We start from the raw sequence: 17,821 nt of genomic DNA, 5'->3' as shown, positions 1-17,821 counted from the left end.
AAACTAGGGGTCGGGCCACCCCAAAGGGTCACCGGATAAATGTGAGGGGTCTTAAACTGATCAATGGGAGAGGAAAGAAGAGAATACAAAGATTTCTATGACAAGGGGCCTCAACTGCTGTTGTTTGCTGCCATGTTATTTTCATTACCAGATTGCAATGAATCTTGGGATAGATTGGCCACAAAAGATTCCTTTGTTGCCAAGGAAAAGAAGTCCGCATTTGAAGGAGCTTTCGAAATGGGACAGCCAGTTGTGTAATGAACTACTTAAAGTAAAGGCAAAATATTTGCCAAGGAAATGAGTAGAAGCAAAAAGGAACATCAAATAGCAACACTACAAGTGCAAGTACCTCAAACTTTTTCTCGTGTACCATCGTACGATATGTGACAGACACCGATCAACAGGTGGTTCCTCAGAAAAAACATTCACAACTATAACAAAATCTATATCTACTATGACTATCAGCAATCAGAGTTCTTTCATTTTCTACTGTCATTTAAAAGCCTTGTATGTGATCCATGAGGAAGAGGAGGGGAACAGAGGAGGGGAGGGGGAGGAGAGGGGGAGGAGGACTGTCTCAGATTTCATTACATTCTCTACATGAGTAAAATGCCTGGGAGGCTCCTGCTTGCTTCCTTCCCTACTCCCTGCTGAGTGTATGTGTGTGTGTGTGTGTGTGTGTGTGTGTGTGTGTGTGTGTGTGTGTGTGCGTGTGTGTGTGCATGCGTGCGTACATGTGTGCGTGCGTGCGTGCCTGCGTGTGTGCGTGCGTGTGTGTATTTGACTGCATGCACACACACAGTATTTTTCTTACCCTCCCTCTCTCCCTCTCTCTATCTGTCAAGATTTTGGGTTTCTAAAATGGATTTATCCCACAGGGTCGCTTGGGGCTGCTCCCATGAGCCTCTGCTGCACCAAAGATGGAGGGAAGCAGTGAGAAATAAAAAGAGAAGAGAGAGAGAGAGAGAGAGAGAGAGGGAGGGAGCGAGGGAGTGGCCCTGCAACACGTTTGGCAGATATTTACAGTAATTTATTTCTGGGTTTTTTTTCATGATAAACTGCTGCTATATTCAGGATCTTTTGGCAGCTTGGCTCATGTAACATTCATGCCAATAAACACTAATGAATTGAATTCAATTGAGAGGGGAGGCGGCGAGTGATGCAGCAGAAGATAACCATGCACGCACACGCGTGCGTGCGCACACACACACACACACACACACACACACACACACACACACACACACACACACACACACACACACACACACACACACACACACACACACACACACACACACACAAATGCACACAGGATGAGTCGCACACCGTGACGCCTACACCTTAACAACTTGCCTCACAGCAGCTGGTCCATTTCATGCTCAGACGAAAATCAGACCGATCGATCGAGGCAAGAGGAAGAGAGAGGGAGAGAGAGACGTAAAGCAGCAGTCATGATTTGTGATGCATTTACCACGGCAACATGTTCCAGCCTCATCTACCAACCCCAGACACCACACTGATGAGCCGCGGCTGCAAACTGCTGCTTCCATCTGCGAGGCAAAAAGCTACAAACTGCAAACACACACTCAGCTGCAGAAGAAGAGGCGTCGTCACTGCTGCATCAACAGGTGGTGTTTGGACTCCCCTCCGTCAGACTGACGCTTCACATAACAGTCGACGCACTCTGCAGCTGCGATGCTGCACTGCGCTCCTCTATTAGATTTTTGTTATTCAGGTGAGGGGGAGAAAATCCTGTGCTGGAGGACAGAAGATTGATTTGGAGAATATGAGCTTCTGTTTGGAGATTCAGTCAAAAGCATCCCTATCAGTTTCTGAGACTGTAACTTCTTAACAAAAAGCATCGGTCCTCACCGGAAAACAACACAATTGGTTCTTCAAGGCCTTTTGTAAAGATTTACATAACAACAGAATACGTGACGATTTTTCTCTGTAAAAAGTCTTAGAGAAGCGTCCGACACTGTAGACGTCTGTTCATGTCTTGCCTCCTACAAACAATCAACACTGGTTTCTTTTAACCATGACTACAATCTTTTCTTAGACAAGTAATTTTAGTTGCCTGAACTAAAAGTAATAGTTTGACATTTTGAGAAATAAGCATCTCTTCGTTTTCTTGCTGAGAATAGGAGATGATCGACACCACTCTTGTGGTGTCCATACAGTTAATATGATAAGCTTAGCTTATCTTAAACACTGGAAACAAGGGGAAACAGTTTGGAAAGTTTTGAACATATTAAAAATCTAAGTGAGAGCATACAAATATCACATTTGAGGTAAACACTCAGAGAAACCAAATCCTGCAAGGTTGGATGGTGGGTCCAGGTGGGCGGGGCTTGGGGCATGGCTGAGAGCGGTGACTGCTTTGTTGTAACATCACAAAGTTACAGGAAGTCCTGACGGCTGGTTTTAAAGCTCAGTTTCTGAATACAGGCTGTGTGCATTTCTCTGTGGACTGAGGCTTTGATACTTTTACAGTATTAATATAGAACCTAGACCTGATCTATAATCAAACAACACATGGACATCTGCCTTTATACTGTATGGGACCTTTAAACAAAAGACCCAACATGTTGTGCATGCATCTGCTTTAGTTTTGCTGTGGGCTTCATACAGAGCTAGGCTAGCTGCCCCCCCTTTTATTTCCAGTCTTTATGCTAAGCTCACGCTTCATATTCACAGGTATATTTTCCATCTTCACTACTGAGGTGTAACAGTCAGTGTCATGGTGTATTTTCCATCTTCACCACTGAGGTGTAACAGTCAGTGTCATGGTGTTGGTCAAACAGTATAATCCTGCCAAGAGGGAAACCAGATCAGAAAACACTCTTACTGGTTGTTTTTGGAAGATTAAAGGTCATGAGTCATGATGGATTTTTTGAGTAGGTTTTGTGTGTTAAAAGTCGTAGGTGGGTAGATAATGCACTACAGACCCATTTTTATGGGTCCGAACATCTGCCAAACTGCATATATCAGTGTCTCCATGACATTTTTACCATAGGGCCAAGTCATTTCAGCCTTCTACAGGTGCCGAACGTTAGAGTGGTAAAGGTGTCACTGTTTAGTTTCATTCATCCAGGTTTTGACTTAGATTTTTGCCTCCACCTCAGTACAGCAGAGGAGAGTCAAAATCTGTTTTTGGTACTTTAAACTTTTCGTTTTTCCTTCCATAAACAATGTTGTTGTAACTTTGGAAAATACACAGACATCCCTGTCAGCAGTTTTCACTGGAACTACATTCTACACAAGAAATATTCCCTATACAGTAAAAAACCTCTGACGGTGAGATTTCTTCATTCTACTGAATGATAAATAAGCCTGGACGATATATCAGACAGCAGATATCGTATCGGTCTATATTATGGCTGATAAGTAACATGATATCACAGTAAAGAAATGTCAAACTAGCTTTACCAACTGTTTCCATTACATAGTGTGTCAGTATGTATCTTGGTCATCAGTCTGGGTCTTAAAAATCCAGTATCAGTCAAGAATACAACCTCATCCTCAGACTGTCTCTGGAAAGACACAACGCAGCTGAGCTTCAGTGGACACCACACAAATCAAATTCCATTTTCTTCTAATGTGTTTAGAAGCTGTCAGAAGTTGTAGCAGCAGGTATCTCCAAACCAAAACTATTTGTTGCATGGTCACAAAATACTTATTTTTTTCACTTGTTCAAAAAGCTAAAATGAGGGCTGTGCAGCTGGGCATGTTTCTCCACAGGAGAAGAGGCTGTTGCTTCTTATCAAATGTAGCAGAACCGGTTCAAAGTCTGTCCACATTTGAATAAAACTGGAAAAATATGTGGTGAAGACAGTTTAGAAGAAAAGTCATTATTTAATTTTCTTTGTCCCAAGCTTTCCAATCGTCTACCCCCCTGTGCTTCACCATGTTACTGCAGTTAAACTGAGAATCAGCTGAGTCATGTGTTGTCTGAGTGACAGATCAAAACTAATGTGGGTTACCGTTAGGTGAGATGGATCAACTGTTGAACGCTGTTGTAACGGGACACTGGGGTTTATCTATTCAGCCTGCAGGCGTGACAGGACACGACCCGAACGGCACGGGTTTACCTAGAAAACCGACACGACGACACGCCGGACTGAACACATCTGATTTATAAACTGATATGAATACTGTGATGTTATTTAGAACTGCCACTCCTACAAATGAAACCACCACTTCTACCAAAATGACCATCATCATCACTAGCACTGCTGCAAATACTGAAGTCAGGGTTATTTATCAAATCCACAATCATAGCCTTGTCTCAGAAAGCTTCACAACCTGGAATACAAACATCTGTCTTTAAACAGCCAATTCAAATAAAGATAATGATCAGAAGTACCTGCAAACAGTGCTGCAACACAAGGCTGCAATTAATGATTACTTTTATGGATTCATTCATTTATTAATATGTTTAAAATAAACAACATTACCAAAAAAAACGTATGAATGATGAAAGGCAGTAATTGATTGTAAAAGCACCATATATTACTATTAAACATTCAATATTGTTATTATTATTGTTATTATCTTGCCAGCACCAAAAAGCAGCACAAACTGCTTCACAGAAAGGAAAAAACAACAGAAAGAAGAAAAAGTAGAGAGAGTGAGACAAGACAATACATAACAACATGGACATAAACACGCTGAAGTTATAAGATAAGGAAAAGAAAAACAAGACTGAGACTCTGAGGTCATGCTACTACCTGCACCACAGCTACTACAGTTACCACTCCCTCTACTGAACACACACAAACTAATGGAGGAGGAGGGAAGGTTCATTGTCAGTGATATAATAAACACATCAAGCTGAATGTAAATGGAGTAGAAAGAGACTGAACTTCAACCCAGTTTCTCACTACAGCTCACGGTTCACTGCTCAGCACTGAGATAACTTGACGTGAAAAATACACCACTGCACCACTGCTGTAAACTGAAACAAATCTTAGTTTAAAAAAAGCTCATATGGTTGGTTTCCAAAGGCAATAGCAAATATGGCATTAGGCTTGCAATGATAACCAAAATTTAAAGGTCCCATATAGTCTAAAGGTAGATGTCCATGTGTAGTGTGATTATAGATCAGGTCTAGATTCTATATTAATACTGTGAAAGTATCAAAGCCTCAGTCCACAGAGAAATGCACACAGCCTGTATTCAGAAACTGAGCCTTAAAACCAGCCGTCAGGACTTCCTGTAACTTTGTGATGTCACAACAAAGCAGTCATCACTCTCAGTAACGCCCCAACCCCCACCCACCTGGACCCACCATCCAACCTTGCAGGATTTGGTTTCTCTGAGTGTTTACCTGAAATCTGCTATATTTTTATTACAAACAGTCATCTCACTGACCTGTTGTTACTAGAGCTCCAGAGAGAAGCCTGAGAGAGGAGATGTAAAACTACATTGAGATGGCTTTTGGTTCTTAAAACCACAAATATATCTTCTTATGGATCAACACTAAAACCACAGGAAAAGTCTCAAATATGGACCTTTAATATCTCGATAGAGTCATGCCCAAATATCGAGATATACGATATTATAGTGGTATTTTTTCATATGTTACATATACATATCAGCAACCAGAGTTCTTTCATATTAAAAACATATAATATTTCCGTCTCTCTGATGAAGGTTTAAAAATATCGTAAATGATGGGAAATTCATAATATTAGATATATTATCAAATAATAGCTCATAGCCTACACTGCATTAGTTTGGCAGACAAAATCTGAGGTGTCGTCTAGTTACATAACCCTAGTCATTTCATATGTGTTTCTTTCTGAGTGTGAAGACTAAAGAAATCTGTTGTTATGTGAGGTGTTACGTGGCCTCACATGTTTTCAGCTTTGGAGGAATGAGGACCCAGGTGTGTGTTTATGTTTCTGTGTGTGTGAACATATGTGTGAAAACAGGATGTTGGAAAAAGGCAGAGGGGAACTGAGAAGCCGACCCAGTCAGGACACAGACATCCTGATGAGAAACCACACACAGACACACACACATTCAAACATACACACACTCATGCTAAGACAAACATACACACACTTGAGGTGACGACATGTTAACACGGAGACACACATACTGTTACAGCACGACCACAGGGGGGAAGAGAAACCAAGACCACAGCCCGCCTCCCTGTCACTTAACGTTAACAATAGGCCTACAATTCCCATAATCCCATAGGAAAACAGACAATGCTGCGCAACAGAGCAGTCTCTCACTTTACACCAAAGCACCATAAAAACCTTTTTTTGACAACCTGTGGTTCAGACTGTAACAACAGCATCAAATTAACATCAACCACCTACTATTTACTTTTTTAGATTTAGACAGACAGACACACACACACACACACACACACACACACACACACACACACCCTCATCACAATAGTTCCTTTCTCCCTCTCTCTGTTTTTGTCTCTATCAGATTTCTGCTGCTCTGGCTTCACATTTCCTATTGTTGCTCTGGTTTGTTGATAAATGTCTTTGGTCTTAAATTGCTTCATGTTCATGGTTTGTAATTTTCTATGTTTTTATACGTTCTGCTGTACAATCAAATATAAAAATAAAATGAACAAAAGTAAAAGTAAAAGAAAGAAAACATGCGGAAATATGTATTCGTCGGGCACTTATATCAGAGTCGCCTACTGAGTTCAAATGAGTTTCAAGTCAATAGTTCATTTAGAGATGTTGCTTGTCTCTTAACATTATCAGTTATTTCTAAACTCTTAGTTCTTGAAATAAAGAAAAACATCCACTTGAGGCAGCAACATCTTTTAAACTTCAGGAAGCTGATTTATTCACTTCGACCTACGTGCTGCAAACTCAACTCAATCATTTTATTTCTTTAAGATAACATTTCATTTATTATCATGTCAACGTTGCTGCGCATTATAACATTTAAGGTCACTTGAAAAAGCTGATCACTTGTGATTTTTTTTTTTAAAACCAACAAAAATTTGAAACTCAACAACAAATTTTGTGCAGAGGGCAGCAGCTACAGCCGAGGAGCCTGTGACCTGAGTCGACAGGAAGTCTGCAGTCCATAAAGAGTTTAACCTCCATTAAAACAGTTAGGGGTGAGAGAGAGAGAGAGAGAGAGAGAGAGAGAGAGAGAGAGAGAGAGAGAGAGAGAGAGAGGGAAGGGGTTATTACTGCAAACACAGAAATCAGAAAAGTTTTACATGAGTGAGTTTTGTCTGATGTAATAAAGAACAGTGGAGCAAACTCATCACTTTGAACATTCATTTCACTATCTAAGATGATGTTTACATATATTTTACATGTTGCAATATTCCTTTAAACATACTGCCCAGCTCTAGCTTCTACTACCATTACTTAGGGCTGAACAACCAATCGAAATATTATTGAAATCACAATAAATTGGAGTTGCAACAAGGTAATGTAATAATATTACCTTATAATAAGGTAATGTCTCAACAAACTATTATATAGAAAAGAACCACATGGTGCTACAGAGACACCCCTATAAATCATATTCTCAGGATGTAAGAGAACATGCTTGTTTTGAACCCCGGCATAAATCACATAATCATCATAATTTTTATATTTTATTTTGTGAAAATGAAATGAAAAAAGATCCACTAACTCATATCACAAAATCTATTTTAAGAGCCACAAACAAAAAAGGTCAGGGATAACTGGTTTCATCTTTAACAATATATCATGTTTTATAAGCTTATCATATGTTTTTATGTAAAATTTGAACTTGAAAACTAAGAACTAGCTACAGCTGTTAAAAAGTAAAACACACTATATCTCAAAGGCTCAGTTTCTGAATACAGGCTGTGTGCATTTCTCTGTGGACTGAGGCTTTGATACTTTCACAGTATTAATATAGAACCTAGACCTAATTTATAATCAAACAACACATGGACACCTGCCTTTAGACTATATGGAGCTTTAGGTTCAGACCTGAGTAAATGTACTAATGTCTGCACAGTTGGTGCATCAGGAGAACAAACACAGACTGAAAAAACACAACTACAGCTACAACTACTACAAACACATTTAAAATCAGTTAACAGCGCAAATGCACACAAGACATACAGTACCGTACACACATACGGATGAGTGCTCATACATGTTTACCCCAGCACACGCACAGTATCCCCTCTCCCATTTAGCAGGGGCCAGGAGGCTAAAAGAGCTGAGACAGAGAGATCCCAGTGGAGCGCAGCCTGAACAACACTCCATCATTCCACTCTGCCAACAGAAAAAAAACTTCACCTCACTATCTCACCACTTCATCTGCAGCCCAACACACCCACAGCTGCACAGAGAGCAGCGCACCGTGCACTGTGGTGTGCGTTACATGGACCAACGATGGTGACCTGGTGCAGAGGTGCAGAGAAGATAGGCGTGGGAAATTCATGTGGAGTGACGGCAGCGTGACGGGGCAGCCTCCTCCACAGTGAGTGTGTTCGAGTGTAGTCAAGTGTTTAGCTGCAGAAACAGATGCAGTCTTAGATGGACTTCAGATTAAATCATTCTTGACATTAACAGGAAGAGTCATGAACTTTTCTTTCATCCCTCTTCGAGGCTGCCGCACTCATATTTTGTGTCTTTTTTCACACACGTGTTTATAGTCAGATTTGTTGTGATCAAAAACCAAAGTAACCAGTTTATGTGCATGTACGTACATGGCAGCTAGCCAATGCATGTGTTAGACGTTGCTCTGCAGCTGCAATGACCTCTCAGTGTTATATTGACTCACTAAGCCTCAGCAAAGCAAACTTCCGTTACAGGAAAATAATGTTTTGGATTGAATTTAACTGCATCTGATTGGAGCATGCTCCCCCGTCTGTCTGCTCCCATGAAACCACGTCAATTCCAAACATTTATTTGTGCTGGAGGAAGAGCAAAGAGTGGTATTATCAGTTATTCAAAAGCAGGCTGTTTGGCAGTATGACACAGGCAGCAGTGGCAGTGGCAGTGTTCCCTGCCCTCTCAGCATTTCTGAAACTGGACCTAAAGGGGTATGACCCCCCCCACACACACACACACCTCCCAAGACAATGGGAGACACACAGCAGTGTGTGGAGCCACATCAGCAGCTCCAGTCAGTGTTTGACGCAGGGCCCGAGGCGAATGGAGCAAACTGTGGCAGAGGAGGTAACACCAGGAGCAATGACAGAGGAAGAAAACTGTCTGAACTGTGCTGCTATAATAATCCCTGTGTCACATTACATCTATCCATTACACTCCGCCCGATCCATACAGTGGTCAAACATGGGAACAGACGTGGTCGTTATACTAAGACAACACATCACATGCTAACAGTCGAGGAGAAAGAAGAATCATCTTTACTCCATTTATCGCAGTCTGTTTAAATAAATACCTGAATACCAACACACTGCTGTAACTATGTGCGCAAAGAAGCCTGAGTGCACATAATAAACATATGTGAGTGATGGCCTGATGCGATAGTAACAAGACAAGGCAGAGGTGAAGAACAGTACAATGCAAAGCGAGGTGGCATTTCCTCTTGTGAGTCTGTTGAATCGTTGCGCTCATACCATGGCTGCCTGCCAAAGGAAAACAAAGCCAGCTGTGTTCAACTCATAATCCATCAGGTAACACTGGGTCAAGCCGAAATACTGTGTTTTTAAAAATACATAATTATCAACACTGTCCCTGAGAAATGACATGTATATAGAACTGATTTGCAAATGTAGGAAATGTAATGAAAGCAGGCCTGTTCTCAACCTGAGAAAATTACTATTTCACTTCTTATTTTCACTTGAACTAAAATGAAGTCACTAAAATCTGGGATATCTGATAAATTAAAGTACATAAACTAATCCGTATCATACTGTCTGTCTGTAATGGCTTGTATAATCTACTCTACTCTGTTCTAGATTCTACTCTACTCCTTATGTTTTGCACTTAATCTAAGAGACAGGCATCATTTACAAACCAAGATCCAAACTGAAGTGCTTCAGCACAAACCCTGCCTGACACAGGTGTTGACAATATTCACTCCCTAACACAATCTGAGCCTCCTGACACGTCAATGCCAGTTTGACAAACCAGACTGCAGCCCAGCCAAGAGCATCACACATCAGCAGTGAGATCCAAACGTCGGATGTTTTTAGCGATCAGTGGGTGTTTTTGTGCAGTGATGCCAAAAACTAAAGGTAGAAGTGTTTGGAGGGAGTTTGATGAGAGGTGATCCTGTGAAGTATGAGTCTCAGCAGGAATTAAAATGAGTACAAACTCTCAGTCTCTATCCAGTGTCCTAATCTACATTTATATCTTAACAACCTATTTACTCCTTCTGCTCGTCCTCATCGACTCTCATTAAACTCTCTCATTTAGCCGTTACACGAGTGGTTCATTCAGCGAGAACAACACCTTGGCAGCTCCGTCTTGTAAAGTGAGTCATGTTTTATAGAACAGGAAGTGGCTCTGTTTAGTAATCTGAATACTGATTTTGTCCTGAAATGACTGAAAAGGTTCTATATTAATACTGTGAAAGTATCAAAGCCTCAGTCCACAGAGAAATGCACACAGCCTTTATTCAGAAACTGAGCCTTAAAACCAGCCGTCAGGACTTCTGGAACTTTGTGATGTCACAACAAAGCAGTTACCACTCTCAGCCATGCTCCAAGCTCCGGCCACCTGGACCCACCATCCAACCTTGCAGGATTTAGTTACTCTGAGTGTTTACATGAAACCTGCTACATTTTTATTGGATCACTCAGAAAACAGTCAGCCAATCAATGATAATAACAAGTAAATGAATGGCAATTATATATTTTATATTTATTCTATTTTTTATTTTTATACGTATTTACAATATTAATATTAATTTTAATATTAGTATTATACACATAATAATAGTTAATAATGATAACAAATATTACAGAAAGTCCTTTACTATGAAAATGCATATAACTGAAAAGCATTAGAATAAGTTGTAAATTTGTAGGTCACCATTAAGTCATTATCTGGTACCACAGATACTCCATATTAACCTCTGTAGGCCCATTAGAGTTTCAGCCATGCCAGGAGGGTTAACTATCCTGCAAATAAAAAAGATCAATAAGCCAATAAGTGGGTTTATTGTAAAATAAATCACTGGTTCTTAAATCTCAACCTTTTTTTTTCTCCTTCAGCTGCAGCAGTGTGACACAGCAAAAAGCAGCAGAGAGATAAACCTGCTGCATTATAATGACTGGTTCTGTGTGTGTGTGTGTGTGTGTGTGTGTGTGTGTGTGTGTGTGTGTGTGTGTGTGTGTGTGTGTGTGTGTGTGTGTGTGTGTGTGTGTGTGTGTGTAGGTGGATGGGTGAGGAGGGGGATTAGCCTTCATAGCTGTCGTTAGCAGCTAGATCTGTCCATCTAAAGCCATCCTCCATCAGGAGGGAGTGAAGCAGAACAGAAAATCAATTTACAATGGCCCCCGCAAGGTCACCTGCCGGCAGCCGCACTAAGACAACACCTGAAGGTTGAACCCCACTGCAGGAATGACATGCCTTGTTAGCATAAATGAATGTTCTGTGTGCTGGTCATGAGTAGGTGGTTTGAGCTTGTGTTTAGGCAAAAGAGATTAAACCTTGTAGCAACCTGATAAAACATTCAGCCATTAAATCGAATCATGGCCCAGATTTGGGCCAAGGTCAGTTAGTTTGGAAACTGACAGGAAAAGCCATGATTTCTACAAAATAAAGTTCAGATCATTAAAGGGGCTATTTGTAAGTTTTCTCTCCATCGAATGTGGTTTCGTGCAGGGAGCGAGTGGTGGTGATTGTCTCTTGGCATCTTGAGTATAATTTAAAGAAAATGTTGATATTTTGTCCTTAGGTTTTTGTTCTCTTGTTCTCGTTTAATATATTATATGAATCTCAAAGTTAAGGCTCTCCAAGGTTAATAATAAACGTAGCTTGTTCTCAAGCTCTGAAAAAGGAGCAGAATTTATCCCTGAAAAGTTCATATATAAGATGCTTCTTGCTAGAGTTAACATGTGACCTCAGGAGTGATGTTGCTCCTGAAAGTATTGGCTCTCCAAGCTAAAAATGTTAGCCTAGCTTATCTGTTTCAAAGCTAAAGGGCAACGGCTGCTTATTCGGGGTCCAGATAAGATGCCCCCGGCGTGCTGTGGAGGAGCGGGCCAGAGGTGGAGGTGTTATCGTGGGAGGAGGACGACTCCTTCAACAGGGACTTGCGCCTCTCCTCTGCTAGCTGCTAGCGCTCCGTCACACCAGATGAGATTACCAAGCATCGCAGCAATGAAGCCAATAGAGATAACATAGAGCGCTTGAGAGGAAGGGGGAGAAGCTGGGAGGCAAAACAAATAATACACTACATGACCAAATGTATGCGGACAGCTGAGCATTACAAAATCATGGGCATTAACCTGCTGCTCTGTCAGCCTCCACTCTTCTGGTTGCAGTCTGTGAACCAGATGTTGAACCTGCTGCAGGGATTTACTCCCATTCAACCACAAGAACTTTAGTGGGGATTAACATTGATGTTGGGTGATGAGGTCTAGCTCACAGTTGGTGTTCCAGTTGATCTCAAAGGTACAGACCAGTCAGTCATCACCTAAAATATGATTGTATCTTGGATCTGAGGGACTTAGCCCAAACCAAGAAAAATTGCTCCAAACCAAAAGTAAACAAAAGTATGTGGGCAGGTGTGTCCACATACATCTGGCCATATAGCGGAAAATAAAGAAAAGATACAGCATGAAGGAATACTAGATACAGAGTTCAAACTTTCACTGACCTGATCTGTATGTTAAAGACTTAAACGTCTAAAGCAAAACGTTCATGTTATTTAAATACAAAAACTGATCCAGGTTGATATGGAGTTAACAAATTAATGTTTCGCTTCTAGTCTTAGGAATATAAAACCATCCTGGGATTTAAAAAGCACGATGCAGCAAAAAATGAGCTCTACAATAAACAATGCACTAGCACTTTATGGAGTTTAGAAAGTTTATAGCCCAAGGGCAGATAACAACCTTGCCGTTAACGGTCTCCCTGCACTTGTTGTCATGTTGAACTAATGTTGATCATAACAGCAACGACAACATTAACCGCTCCACTGAAAGATGGATGGATAAACACGTAGATGGAGGAGTCGGTTGTATTCCCTCTGTGTTGTCAGTAGGTGTTCCTCTGAAGAACATTGTCATGACAGACTGACAGAGGAACTTGTGGTATGCTGATAACGCAGCGCTCTGCTTGCTACTGTAAAACACTGGGCGCAGATACCCCCATGTCATCCACCAATAGCAACAGCTGTGGCCGTTCTCCTGACCACAGCTCGGCCTTAATTTGAAAGGATTGAAAAAAAGTCTCTGCTTTCTTATAATTCCTTTTTCTACAATCAGGGGCAGAAAACACATCGATGCATAGTTTGAAATGAAGCCCAAAGCAGTGGGCTGTTTATTAACACTGCTGACGGAACCGAGATGCAGCAGATCACTGGAAAACAGAGTGATTTTAACCAGATTTCACCAGGTCTGAACCTCTATCAAATCAAGCATTAAATACAAAAATGGAGTTATATTTGAAATGCTCAACAAATGAAGAGTGATTTTAACCAGATTTCACCAGGTCTGAACCTCTATCAAATCAAGCATTAAATACAAAAATGGAGTTATATTTGAAATGCTCAACAAATGAATGGCAAACTAGAAGCACTCAGAGAGTGCAGACCTCCACCAAGACCAATGTCACAGAACAAACAGCAGACCTCAGAGAAAATAAGTTCAAATTCGGTAAATGATCCAGATCTGCCCCAAAATTGAATGGGTTCGTCCCTGGACCACGCCCCCACCCCTCCACCAAGTTTGGTGGAAATCGGTAGTATTTTGCATAATCCTGCTAAGAAACCAACAAACCAACAAACACACATGGGTGAAGACAGGACCTCCTTGAGTCTGGTCAACAGATAATTAAAGTGATAAGAAAATAAAAAATGACTATATGGATCACTCAGAAAACTATGACATTTGAAGTAAAAAACTTTTTTTGACTTTTCTCCAAATTTTGCTGTCTACTAGAGAAATACAGGATACCTTAATTTCTTCAGGCCTCTAAAAACCCTTTCAATCAACCACATGAGCTAATGGTTCGCAATTTTTCAAAGCCAGTTACAATCATTTGGAAGTTAACATCCTTGTAAAGTTCTCAGTGATACGTTGCCTAAAGTGCCACTTACTTGTTCTTCCACTTGTAACAACCATGTTCATGGCTGTGTATAGGCGAGTCCTTGTTTGTGCTGGTGGAGCACGAGATACGAACGACACAAACGTGTAGCGCCACCTGCCGTCACAAACCTCATGAATCTTCAAAAGATTTGAATACCTCACAGGTGGTCTCAAGTTTACATAGGTAGTCCTCATTACAAGAAACATATCATTAGAGCGAATTAAGGTTTAACAACCTCCATGGTGAAACTAAACCACTGCAGCAGGAAGCGAGAACAGGATACATCAAAGAACAACTTGCAAAACTGACCGGACACAGATCAAGCACTCCTCAAGGTTTTTCACAGCTCTTTTGTCATACCTTGACGAACGCGCAGTATATCTGTCAATGTGTAGCATGTGGACAACTTCAGCTCCTCCTAGCTCTTTCCTGCACCGCCAGCGTCTCCGTCAGAGTGTCCAACCCAGACAGCCAGCCAGCCTTTTCATCTCCATCAATCTTTCATGCCGTCTAAAACACCACTAACACTGGTTGGAACAAATCCCGTTGACAGACCCTTCCCCTCCTCCTGCTGCTGGGGAAACGGGTTCATCTCCACACCGGGGACCTCTCGCCTTTCTCTCTTTCTCTCTCTTTGTTTCAACCTCTCTGTCTGGCTTTCTGACAGCCTGACCTACTGTGTGTTTCCTGCTCTGTCTTCTGTGTCTCTACCTTTATGCTGCTGTCTCTTTCATCCTTTATTTGATCTCCGGAGAATTCCCTTCTCTCTGCTTCTCCGTCTGACCTCAATATCTGACAGATACTGTCCACGCCCAGCCAGACCACACACAGGAGGAACTGCAGGGCACACACACACACACACACACACACACACACACACACACAACATACTGTAGGAGCACTCAAGCACTTGTTGTTTTCTTTCACACATATATACAAAATTAAAATAAAAAGTGACAGAGATTAATCCCCCTTTCTTTTTTTTTTTTTTTTTTAAATAAGACATTATGACCTGAAAATATTCTTCTTCTTTTGTCAAATCAATGTGGTCACATCTAATCACAACATCATCAGCTATGATGCCTCGTTTGCTGGTGAGTAGCTCTTAGTTACTGGCATGATGTTGCAGCTAAAGCTTTTATAGAATTCAATATGGAAAATCTTTTCTCTTAAGTGTTGCCGGTTTTCTTTTACTGGTGAGTTTTACTTCATTCATACATTTTTAAACTCTCTGCTATTTGTGGTGTCAAAGTCACTATATCTGAAAAATCAACAGTTTTCCCATTAAGCATGTAGCTGGCCACCAACATCGTTTGACCTTGATGTTTGGTTGAATGTTGGTTGAGACGTTGAGTGACCAAAATTCAACGTCAATTTGATGTGGAATACTGACAATGGCTGACGTTGGCATTTTGTTGGTTTGAGTTGTGTGGTTAAGTAACCAGAATCCAACACCATCTTGCGTAAAAGAAACACGGACAATACAAGCAAAACCTAACGTTTGCTAAACGTCACAATATCAGTTAGCCAAAGTTGGATTTTGATGTCAACCAAAATATACCAACCAAAATCTAAGGTCTGTCGGCCGTTAAGAGTCCAACGGCTTACATTAATGGTTGTTGCCTGCTGGGTACAAAAGTAAAATATGCTTGTTTTTCTTACTTTATTTTAGTTGCTTCTAGTTATTACGTTGCAAGACCTTTTTTTCCAGTGTTTTATGAACCAAGCTCCAGAGGCAGGATCCTGTCGTTTCTCCCATCATCATAGAAATGAAATCTTTCAACAAAACCTTCCTCTGTGTATCGTTAATATTTCCAATTAAACTGCCCTCACTGAATTAACTGTATATCAAGCTTATTCTTTTACAATAGTCTTACGTAAATCTGGATGATATACTTCGAATTGTATTAAAAGTTCCTCACGAGTAAACTTAGCAAAACCTTTTAAAATACACCGTCCCACTCGAGAGATGCTTTGGCCTTGTTAGAGCTACTTTAGGTGTGTTTTGATCTCCACACATCCTTGACAAATCATACATTATTTGAAAGTTCAGAGTCTCTTGATTCTCTCTGTGCGAAGCATATCACTGCAGCAGCTGTTGATGCAGAATTGGTTCAGACTTTTGGCCATGGTTGCAAAGTGTTTTCCATACAACAACAGGTGCTCCAGAATACCTTGTGTTCCCTTTTTTTATGCCCAAAAAAATAGATGAAAGAAACTAATATTTCTACCATGTTTGTGCCTCTGTAACTTTGGTTACGTATCTCCTATAGTCCTTTTGATGTTTTAGTCGTAAAATTTAGATAGTTGCCTTTCAAAGGAGATCCGTGTTATGACATCAAAAGGGTACAAAGTACAGTAACCTTTTTATTTTGGGTACAACCGAGAAATAGTGCAAAGTCTGATCACTCTTTATGATGTTACTTTGTCATATTTCCAAATTCTCATAACCCAAACATGACCCCAAAAGACAGAAGTGCAGTTCAGGAAGTCCATGGTTCTGAAATCAGGTGTTAGTTGAAATAAGTCAACCTGAACAACACACACACACACACACACACACACACACACACACACACACACACACACACACACACACACACACACACACACACACACACACACACACACACACACACCTTTAAGAGTCTTATCTGTGACTGTCAGTTAGTGAATGTGTGAAGAGAGGAGAGTGTGCGAGGCTGGAGCTGCTGCATGTCCATGTATATGTGTTTTTTCCTATTTGCTCTCATGCACTCTGAATAACAGCCTTTATTACTGGAGCATGTTTTCTACTGTAATTACACTGATGCAGCTAGTACGGCACACAGATAAACAAACACACACACACACACACACACACACACACACACACACACACGTTATCTCTCCATTATTACTTTTATCTCAAATTTAACATTTAACGTGAAGTAAAAGATAACAAAATCAGCCTTGACAAATCAGTCAACAGAAATTCAATTAAAACTGTGATGAAAATTCTATTGAAATTTGTAAATATGTAATTATTTAACACCCTGTTACTCACTCAATGCAGAGCATGCTGCAGGCTCCATAGCAAATCAGTGGGAAATGCTCATGTTTATTCACAAACTACATCTCACATAATCCCCCTGTTTACAGCACATATACTAATAGTTACAGTCAACAAGCTGTTGATATATTAATCTAATGATTTCATGTCTTTACCTCCAGAATGAGCCAGTAACCAGTGCGTTGTTAAAGGTCTCTCTGTCAGCTCGTCGTCTCTCTCCCTTCCTGACCTCCAGACTGTCTGAAGTGCTGCTGTCTCAACCCGAGTGTCTGGCCTCAAGTCCTCAGACACAGACTGTGTCACTAGAAAGATGCTCCCGAGACACGCGGTCGCTCTGTCTTCATAATTCAGGTGTATGAATTAGATGTGTTGCATTATTTAACCATGGCACAGTTGCAGTGACCTGTATCCCCCGCTGATCCAAATCTGTCACTTCACCTCCGCTCAGGGTGACAGGGCCCCTCTGGCTGCACAGACACACACACACACACACACGTACACGCACACACACACACAAACACACAGATATGTGCATACTACCCAAGCAGATATGCGT

General features: G+C 40.9%; 1 protein-coding gene across 10 annotated transcripts in view; it reads right to left on the bottom strand.

Annotated features, from left to right (window-relative positions):
* The window catches only part of LOC130178837 (disco-interacting protein 2 homolog C), a 204,267-nt gene that overhangs the window by 125,101 nt on the left and 61,345 nt on the right, over positions 1-17,821 (bottom strand). Inside the window, exon 1 of one of the 10 annotated variants that reach the window (XM_056391376.1) lies at positions 14,574-16,726. The exons of the other annotated variants lie outside the window; for them this stretch is intronic. The gene's annotated coding sequence lies outside the window, so the exon portion shown is untranslated. Of the gene's footprint in view, positions 1-14,573; positions 16,727-17,821 lie in introns of those variants that run through there. 10 annotated transcript variants of the gene reach the window in all.

Source organism: Seriola aureovittata, chromosome 12, assembly GCF_021018895.1.
Source record: "Seriola aureovittata isolate HTS-2021-v1 ecotype China chromosome 12, ASM2101889v1, whole genome shotgun sequence".
NCBI classification, from domain to species: domain Eukaryota; kingdom Metazoa; phylum Chordata; class Actinopteri; order Carangiformes; family Carangidae; genus Seriola; species Seriola aureovittata.
Note: the sequence above shows the minus strand (reverse complement) of the source record. Positions and strands in the feature narration are given on the sequence as shown.